This window comes from Jatropha curcas, chromosome 2 (genome assembly GCF_041381405.1).
Source record: "Jatropha curcas cultivar XTBG-Jc1 chromosome 2, XTBG_Jcur_1.0, whole genome shotgun sequence".
Taxonomy (NCBI): Eukaryota; Viridiplantae; Streptophyta; class Magnoliopsida; order Malpighiales; family Euphorbiaceae; genus Jatropha; species Jatropha curcas.
The window spans coordinates 21,417,362-21,427,111 of record NC_143152.1 but is presented as its reverse complement, the minus strand read 5'-3'; the positions used below and the strand labels follow the sequence as shown (position 1 = coordinate 21,427,111).

General features: G+C 34.1%; 1 pseudogene; it reads right to left on the bottom strand.

The window, feature by feature from the left end:
• Positions 1-5,927: 5,927 nt before the first annotated feature.
• LOC149498381 (putative protein phosphatase 2C 72) lies at positions 5,928-8,756 on the bottom strand (annotated as a pseudogene).
• Positions 8,757-9,750: the final 994 nt, after the last annotated feature.

Below are 9,750 nucleotides of genomic sequence, written 5' to 3'. Positions count from 1 at the left end.
ATTTGAAAATCGCGAGCGCGAGAAGGCAATGCGAGCTCGTCATGCGATTCGCGTTTTCTAGCCTGCACAGTCTGTACTCTTTTGGTCATATCTCTCAATATACAACTCCGATTTGGATGATTCAAAAACCCATGTAAAGATAACACATAGAGGAACAAATAACTCTTCTATGACACTTCCTAATTCCATCATTAAATGGGGTCAAAATCAAGATGAAGTTACTGGTAAAATTTCTAGCAAGCCCTGTTTCAGCATAAACTCACTATTTACTTCATTTATTCAATACCTCCCCTGTTCTCCCCTGTTTCTCACCATTACCAGACCTCCCACTCAACATGAAGCAATATTGTCTCATTAACAACACACCACACAAATTCTCATGCAAAGAAAATGGTAAATGAAAAGAGATATCAAACCTTTACTCCAAAAAGCTTGAGCTCTTCTTTAACTTCTTTTTTCTACACTCTTTGAACTCCCTTCACCTATAAATAAGAATTCTTATGAATTCTAAAATAATAGCACCAAATGATTCAATTATGAACTTCAAGAAGGTTTACTTACTTGGATAGAAGAAAAATTGAAGTTAAGGCTTAACTACCATCAAAATTGAAAGGAAGGTGGAAGAGGAAAGGAAGAAAATGAAGAAGATGAAGATAAAGATGAAAAATGGGAAAGTGAAGTGATAATCACGGGTAGGCCATCAAAAATCAAAGGAGTTTATGTAAAACTTCCTAACTGGTACCTCAATTGTCAACAGGTTACTACTTAAGACCCAAGCTTGATCTTTTAATGCAAATAAATCCTCACCCATATGCTTTGATCTTTTTCTCTCAATCAAGTAAGTCCACTTAAAATCCCATTCTACCCCAACCGGATTTGGTTCAACTCGACTCAACTCGACTACTCAACTCTATGCTAAGACTCGACTCGGTAGGATGTCACAATAACACTATGTGAAAGATAGTTATTAGAACTTCTTCACAGAGTCTTAATCAAATGTTAAAGTAACTTTATGATGAAGAGTTATCAGGATTAGAACATCCTCATAAAGTTTAGAAAACAAAATAGAAACCCAAACAGTGAATTATACTGGAAATAGAACAACAGTTAGAACATTGTATATTCACTATATTAGAATACCAGAGTTCTAACGTTTAGAATAGATGAAACTTATTGTCGTTTTAGAACATCTGAATATTAACAATTTCAGCGTTTCTAAAAATTAAACAAGAGTGTGAAAGAGACAGTATCAACCAAACTTCAGAAATAAAGAGATCAACACCGAGAGTTATAGTGGTTCAGCACTAACTTGCCTACATCCACTCCCCAAGACGCATCTTGAGATCCTCCACTAAGTTATCTCTTTTAAAGGGTAAGAGACAAACCAACAGTACAAGGCAAATAGATCAACAACCTAGATCTACCCTTTTTGTCCCACTAGATTTTCCAAAGGTTCTAGTTAACCTCAACCCTTTCTGTTTTTGGTAGAGTACAGAAAACTCAATTCAAGACATTGCTATCCCACACATGGAGAAGGTCGCTTGATAACCTCTATCTCAATAGCTTCTAACCTAAGCTATTACACTCAAAAGTTTAACAAATAAAGAGCCTGTCTACTGTAGAATACAGATTCTAAATAGACATAAAGAAACGCCTATATAAGCACAGGAAAAACAATTTTATCAGATTAGAAAATCGATTAGAACACAGAATTGTTTTTCAAAAAGAAATTGTAAAAATTCTTTTCACTTTAAATATTGAAAACGTTAAGTGTAGAGATGAAAAGAAAATGGGGGTAGAGTAAGTTTTGAGAGAAAAAGATTCGTTCAATGAGAGAGAGTGCTCTTAAAACAATTACTCTTACTTCACCAAATGTTTAAGGCGTGAATGTTCCTTTATATATAGGAAACAAGGAAGCTGTCACTTTTGGAAAGAGATTGAAAATAGAATATCTTCTTTCCTTATTTTTAGAAGATGTGAAAATCTTTGTTACCAAAAATTATTTCATCCTTTTTGGTAAGAGAATAAAACCCGATTTTCACTTTCCTTTAGAAAAGATTTTTAACAGCATTTATTTTGGAAAGAATTATTTGCGGATAGATGCATTTACCAAAACCGAAAAAGATTTTCCTTTATTTTTAAGGTAAGAGAATAATTTTAAAATACTTTAGATCTTTCAAAGAAAATATTTTCGAAAAAGTGAATGATTTTATTACCAAAAACTTTAGAGAAGAAATCTCTTTAGTTTTAGGAAAATAAATCTTTTCGATTTAAAGGAATAATTTTTGAAAATTAAAATAAAGGAATTTATTAAAAAAATAATTTCCGAAAATACTTTTGAGAGAGAAAAAGATCTTTGTGCTCATATATAACCTTTCTCTCTATCCTACAAAGTTTCCTAAATGCCTAGATTACTAGGATCTTCGAAATCTTCACTCTCAATGTAGGACTTGCCTTGTATGTTTTCTTTCCAAAGAAATTCTGCATAAAATAAAATTAGCACAAATAATATAATTTAAATTTATTTGTTTTGTATTAATCATCAAAATCCGAGATTTGACCCTTCAGCCAACAATGTCAAGACTGCTTTCTTACATGGAGAGCTCGAGGAGCAGATTTATATGCAACAACCAGAAGGACTTGTTGTTCCTGAAAAAGAAGACTACGTTTGTCACTTGAAGAAGTCTCTTTATGGACTAAAACAGTCTCCGAGACAATGGTACAAAAGGTTTGAGCATGGGTATTATCGTAGTCAATATGATAATTGTGTTTATCACAAGAAGTTTTCAGATGGATCTTTTGTCTACTTATTGTTATATGTTGATGACATGCTAATTGCTGCTCGTGATAAGTCACTAATCAAAGAATTGAAAGATCAGTTGAGCAGTGAATTTGAGATGAAAGATCTTGGTGCTGCAAAGAAAATTCTTGGTATGGAGATTCATAGAGACCGATCAGCTGGAAAATTGTATTTATCTCAAAGAAATTACATTGAGAAGGTTCTTGAGAGATTCAACATGAATAACTCAAAACCTGTGAGTACTCCTCTTGCAGCTCATTTTAAATTATCATCTGATTTTTGCCCTCAGTCCAATGAAGAGAAAGAGCAATTGTCACATGTGCCCTATTCTAGTGCAGTTGGTAGTCTTATGTATGCTATGGTATGCACTAGACCTGATCTTCATAGGCAGTCAGTGTTGTGAGCAAGTACATGAGTAATCCAGGTAAAGAACATTGGCAAGTAGTTAAATGGATATTCCGCTACTTGAAAGGTTCTTTGGATACTGGTTTGGTTTTTGATAGGAATAAGGTGCACCGAATATTGTTGTTGGATATGTTGACTCTGATTATGCAGGTGATCTTGATAAGAGAATGTCTTTGTCAGGTTATGTATTTACTTTATGCATTCTGCCATTAGCTGGAAAGCTAGCCTCCAGTCCATTGTGGCACTGTCAACTACGGAGGCAGAATATATTGCAATCACTGAAGGAGTCAAAGAAGCAATCTGGTTAAGATGTTTGGTTACTGATCTTGGTTTAACCCAAGATGTTGTTACTGTATTTTGTAATAGTCAAAGTGCTATTCATTTAACTAAAAATCAGATGTATCATGAAAGGACCAAGCACATTGATGTGAGGCAGTATTTTATTTGGGATGTTGTGGCAGATGGGAAGATCATCGTGAACAAAATTGTTACAACTCATAATCCTGCGGATATGCTCACGAAACCAGTTCCAAATCACAAGTTCAAGCATTGCTTGGACTTGATCGGTGTTCACCAATTCTCAAGGCCCTTTGGGGCATGGTGAGAAAGAAATATGCACATCATTTTGTAAGGAGATCATCTTAGAATTTAAGTCAAGGTGGAGATTGTTAAAATTGCCTTAAAATTCTAAGATTCACACTTCAAGTCTATATTGGTTGGCCACATGTTTTTCATAGGGTTATACTAGTCTTTTGGTGGCTAAGAAAATTCAATGTTGGTTGGCAATGTTGGTGAGCTAACTTGGACTAGGATGGCACATCTTCAATAATGAACGGAAGACTTGAAGTTTGTTCTCATTGTGATACACCTCTATATAAGGCAACCTTGCTTGAAGCAAATTCATTCCATCCAACCAAGAGAAATTCATCCAAGAGAGAAATCCTTCAAGAGCATTTCTCTAAACTATCCACTCTCTTCATATACCACCTTTTCATATATATCCACACTCTTGTCATATTCATTGAGTGTAGTAAGGTGTTATCTTGAGCGTATTTTTTGTGTGGGTGTAAAATCATTTGTATCTCCATATTTTTCATAGTGCATTTGCTCCTCTCTCGCCCCGTGGTTTTTTTCCCTCTACATTGGAGGGTTTCCACGTAAATCTTGTGTCTCTTCTATTTATTATTTTACTTCTCATTTCATCATCAATTACCGAAACTAAATATTTATCCATTATCACGCTAAATTCCGCAACACTTCGAATAGAAGCTTCCCTGCAAATGTAATTCAAATTTAACCCAAAAGTGAAAATGCATAATTTAGCTTAACATACCCATATCACAGTTTTGTCAATCCAATCCTGCTTTGCATAACTCCTAAACAAACTGAGAAACTGAAAGTTTAGGTGATCAATCTAGAGCAAATTTAGTATGAAAAGAGGAATTGAATTATTTCTATCTCGTATGTTAGAAACAAAAAAGGCAAAAGAGAAGAGAAACACTAAAAATTATCAAATGTAATTTAACTGGTTTTGTGCGTATCCAAAATTGCTCAAAATGAAGTGTAGTAAAAGAAATATTGTAAAAGCAAGAATAACAAAGATAAAATTCAAATAAAACCAAACTCAAACAAAAGCCTACTCATGTTCCTTCCACTTGGCGTTACTTAAGTCAAAAAAATAAATCAATTTTTCAAGAAATACATTAGAAAAAAAAAATCTATAAAAACAGAGAGCAATATTTTCCTTACCAATCTTTTTCCTCAGAATGGAGAAGCTTCTAGCTCGAGTATAAAACACCTTATTCTTTTCAATGTTTTCTCCTTTAAACCTTGGATGATTATTCTGAAATAAGACAATGTAAGTAATTAGTTACCTAGTATGTTTACTCAAATGTCAACAAATAATGTAGGTTACATTCAAAAATTCATAAAACAGAAGCAATAAATCAAAGACCCATCACCATAAAACAACAAATAAAAATGAAAAATGAAAAAAAAAATCAAAGAACAAACCATTAAAAAAGGATGATGCTAATGTATTTCTACACAAAATGAACCAACATAAATGAAGGTTGAAACAAAATAAATAAAGACTTATCTACTATAAAAGCAATACCCAAGAAAAATAAACAACCAAAATTTGGCCTTAAAAGGACCTACTTCGAGCTTAAAGTGCTAATAATTTCAAGTCTCTATTTTCATTTAGACAACCACCATTAGAAATTTTAGACTAAGAACTAAAACTAAATATTAGAATATTTTCAGTGAAATTTACAAATCGGTATACCTAAAGCTCAACGGAAGGGTAATTATAACCAAATGCATTCTAATTAGATTTGCAGTATCATATTTTAGAAGCAGAAACTCTTTTTGCTTTTGAGTTGGACTTGAAATCGTACTTTTGAGTTCCTCCTACAATGCAATACCTAAAGAAAATCCAAAAAAAGCATAGTAGACCCAAAATAGAACACAAATATTGCAGTTCATCTAATAAAGTTCCCACTAAACTTAATAAACATCGTGCTACTATTCTACTCTCAAGACCTTATAATTATTAGCACACTTTGTGTTATTAGCTAAAGTTCCCAGTTCATCCAAGTATATTTAGCATAAATCTATAAATATTCTCAGCCACATTAGTTCATTAAATTTATGTAGGACTTTGGAGTTGGAGGTGTTAAATTAGTTTTCAACTTTGCTAGAAACCAGTAATCTCTTCTAATTAATTAGAGAGACATTTCTTATTTGGTACATTGGGCTTCAAATCTGAGATTAATTGAACAGGCATGATTTTATTCTTATTCATTGTACCCAACACTGCTCTCAAGTCTCTACGATTAGCTATGATAAGATTCTTCACCCTGTTAAAAAAAATTAAAAACCAACAAAGAAAAGATAGAAATGACATAAACATAAGTTTAACATAAATTGCACAAATTTTTTTTCCAAATCTTGATGATTACCTGTCTCATAACAACTGCTGTGGTTCCACTACAAAGAGCGGACGTAAGTTCTCTTAAAGCTTGACTTCCTCGTCCATAACCTTGAAAGCAATAATACAAGCCTCTTTCCAGATATAAAAATTTTTGCTTGGTATTAAATCATCTTCAACTTTCTCATTTTTGGCATCTTCAATTGTCTGTCTTAGCCAAGACATTCTTTTGATTTAGTAATAGTGATGACAATTTGTTTCTTACAATCATGCTCACTATATGACCATTCTTTCCATGACCATCACAAACTCCACGCAACGCTTCATCTTCTACTTCATAATCCTTTTTTTAAAAGAATAAAAGAAAAAGACAAAGAAGTTTCAATTAGTAAAACTTCAAGAAGAGAAAGATAAGACAACATGTTAAGTACTAACTAACCTGATGAAGAAAAGCATAATCTTGGTTTAACCCTTTGCTTCCTTTGTTAGCCTCCTTTGTTGAAAACAAAAAGAAAAAAAAAATATAAAATTTAGTTTTACTCAATCCCACATCGGGGAGAAGAGCATGTGAGGGTGGTGGATTGGCTATAAAAAGAAGCCAAGGTTTAGGTTTCTAAACACACAAAAAACACTTGAATGTGTTTTATATTAGGGATTTAAAGCAAGTCTTTTGGAGTCTCTTAGAGTATAAAATATTTGGTGTGTTTTGAGGGTGTCGAGTAGAAAAATATTTTGTAATTGTGGTTGTAACAATTTGCCGCATAGTGAATATTTTTCTTGGTTGTCGTTTGGCAACAGCCGTGGTTTTTCTCCACTTGGGGAGTTTTCCACATTAAATTATCGTGTTATTTATTCTCTTTAATTTCTCAGTCATTATTTTCTCATTTGTTCCTGCTTGAAGTCGATCTGAAGGGCGGGAAAATAGCGATTTTCCCAACAAGTGGTATCAGAGCCTAGTTGTTAGGCGGAGCTTTTAGTGTTAAAATAATTTCTTGTAATTTAAATTATAAGTATGCACTGTGGTTGCAGCTTAGTCTGATCTTCCACATCAGAAATACTATTGTTAGAAATTATTTTATTTTAAAAGCAGGTGGAGTTTTGGAAGTCTTGAAGCGGGTGGAGCTTTGCTTTGGTGTGCTTGTACCTGTGGTGAAGGTCCTGACGATAATTATTGAAGTTATTCTGTTAAGGAAGTTCTGATAATATACCGTGCACGTAACTTCTGTCTCGAAGGCCGGATTTTAAGTGGGACCGCTTGTGACCCCTCCGCCCAACTGAGATTTTACGTGGAATGGTAATACTGTCTAGGAGATCATTGTGGTCTTTCCTTTGTATTACCGAATCGGTTTACTTCACTAATTATTGGGTTCACTGTCATAAGAACAAGTAAGCATGTCGGCTATGAGATGTGAGATTGAGAAATTTCACGGGAGAATGAATTTTGCACTGTGGCAAGTGCAATTCAAAGACGTGTTGATTCAGTCTGGACTGCATAAGGTTTTGCAGGGTAAACCAGTCAAAGGAAAGAATTCAGGAAAAGACAGTGGCAGTAGAGACTCAGAAAGGATTGCCCGAACGGTGGAGCTGATTCAGCTAGAAGCTCTAACGTTGTTGCTGCCAATTTGATCTCCTGTGGCGAAGGAGATGATGTGTTCTCTCTGTAATTGAGAGATATGTGTCCTTATGGCATGATTGCTACCCGTTGAAATGCCATGAAAGAGGACGGATTATTGGTAGCTGGTCCACGGAAATGCGCACGGCATTGGTTGACAGTTGATGCAAAGTGTGTGGTGGAAAAAAATATGTCGATGGCTAATGAACTCTCGGAAAAGTCAACAGGAGGGTTGCACCATAAACTATTAGCGGGATCCGATATGGCCGATGGAAAATTCTTGGAGTCGGTAAAGTGGTTCCAAATGGCGATACCCTTTTATGGTGGAGTATGATAATTCTTGACGATAACAATTATAATTGTCGGTAGCAGACAATGTTGTGTTTTTTTAAAATTTTATTTTCAAGGTGGAGATTGTTAGCCTCCTTTGTTGAAAACAAAAAGAAAAAAAAAATATAAAATTTAGTTTTGCTCAATCCCACATCGGGGAGAAGAGCATGTGAGGGTGGTGGATTGACTATAAAAAGAAGCCAAGGTTTAGGTTTCTAAACACACCAAAAACACTTGAATGTGTTTTATATTAGGGATTTAAAGCAAGTCTTTTGGAGTCCCTTGGAGTATAAAATATTTAGGGTGTTTTGAGGGTGTCGAGTAGAAAAATATTTTGTAATTGTGGTTGTAACAATTTGCCGCATAGTGAATATTTTTCTTGGTTGTCGTTTGGCAACAGCCGTGGTTTTTCTCGATTTGGGAAGTTTTCCACGTTAAATTATCGTGTTATTTATTTTCTTTAATTTCTCAGTCATTATTTTCTCATTTGTTCTTGCTTGAAGCCAGTCCGAAGGGCGGGAAAATAGCGATTTTCCCAACATCCTTCTTTAGAGTAAAGAGAACCAAGTCCTTAAATCATTACAAGCAATATTTTCTTCTATGCATAGAGTAACCCTTTCAAGGCTATCTTCTGCGTGGTGTATCTCTGAAGATGCAAAGGATATGTAGATTCTCATCTCAACATTACAAGTTTCCTTATTTCTCAACCAACTTATGAACTCTAATGACCAATGAATTAGTCTTCTTAATCTCGAATTTAAGGACCCCCAAATCATCAGGCTTTGCAACAAATACTGCCAGAAACTGCTCAAACTCGCCGGAATTCATGGCTGCCATGGTAACCATGAAACATGACCTTAGGTGTGATAAATGAATAGCCAGGATAAATTCCTATATGTAAAAGGGTGTCTTGATGCATAAGGTTTTGGGCATTCTGAAACCAAAATGGGGAAAAAAAATAGCAGAATTTAACAATAATGCCCTTTTTATTTTTTATAAATCATAATGACATTTTTATTTTTTATAAATCATAATGACATTTACATGACAAAGGAGTGATTCATACCTTTGGAAGTGCATCCAAGAAAGATTTAGGGACTTCTATATTAGCTAAAGCAATGCTATTGACAGTCATTGCAACTTTTAATATTTTGTTTGTGTGATCGCGTTTATGCTGTAATTGTTTTCTTGAATTTTCACAGAGGCCATAAGAAGGGACCCGAGACACTGGTAGCCATCACTACTCTTCTTGGCTGAAAGGTTCTTCTAAAAGATGAGAACCCATTAGCATTTGGGGCTAGGATTTCGTGGTCAACATACCGAGACTTTGTATTATCAAAGCTATCTAATATATCCTATAAAAAATTGTTGCGTTAGGAACTACTTTATGGTAATATTAGCATTTGTTGGACTTGAGCAGTATCGGCAAAACCTACAAAAAGCATATTATCTAATTTGCACAGAGCTGCGAGATTTATGTAGAGATCTTACCATGGTCTGGATGTATGACTAGTAAAAATAAGGATAAATGATAAATTTAGTGTCTCAACTTTTGAATTTTTGTCAATTTAAAAATCTTCATAACTAGCAATATACCTGTGCTATGCACGATTTAGAAAAAGTAAAATAACGTAAAATTGAGAGAATATATATTATATATATATATATATA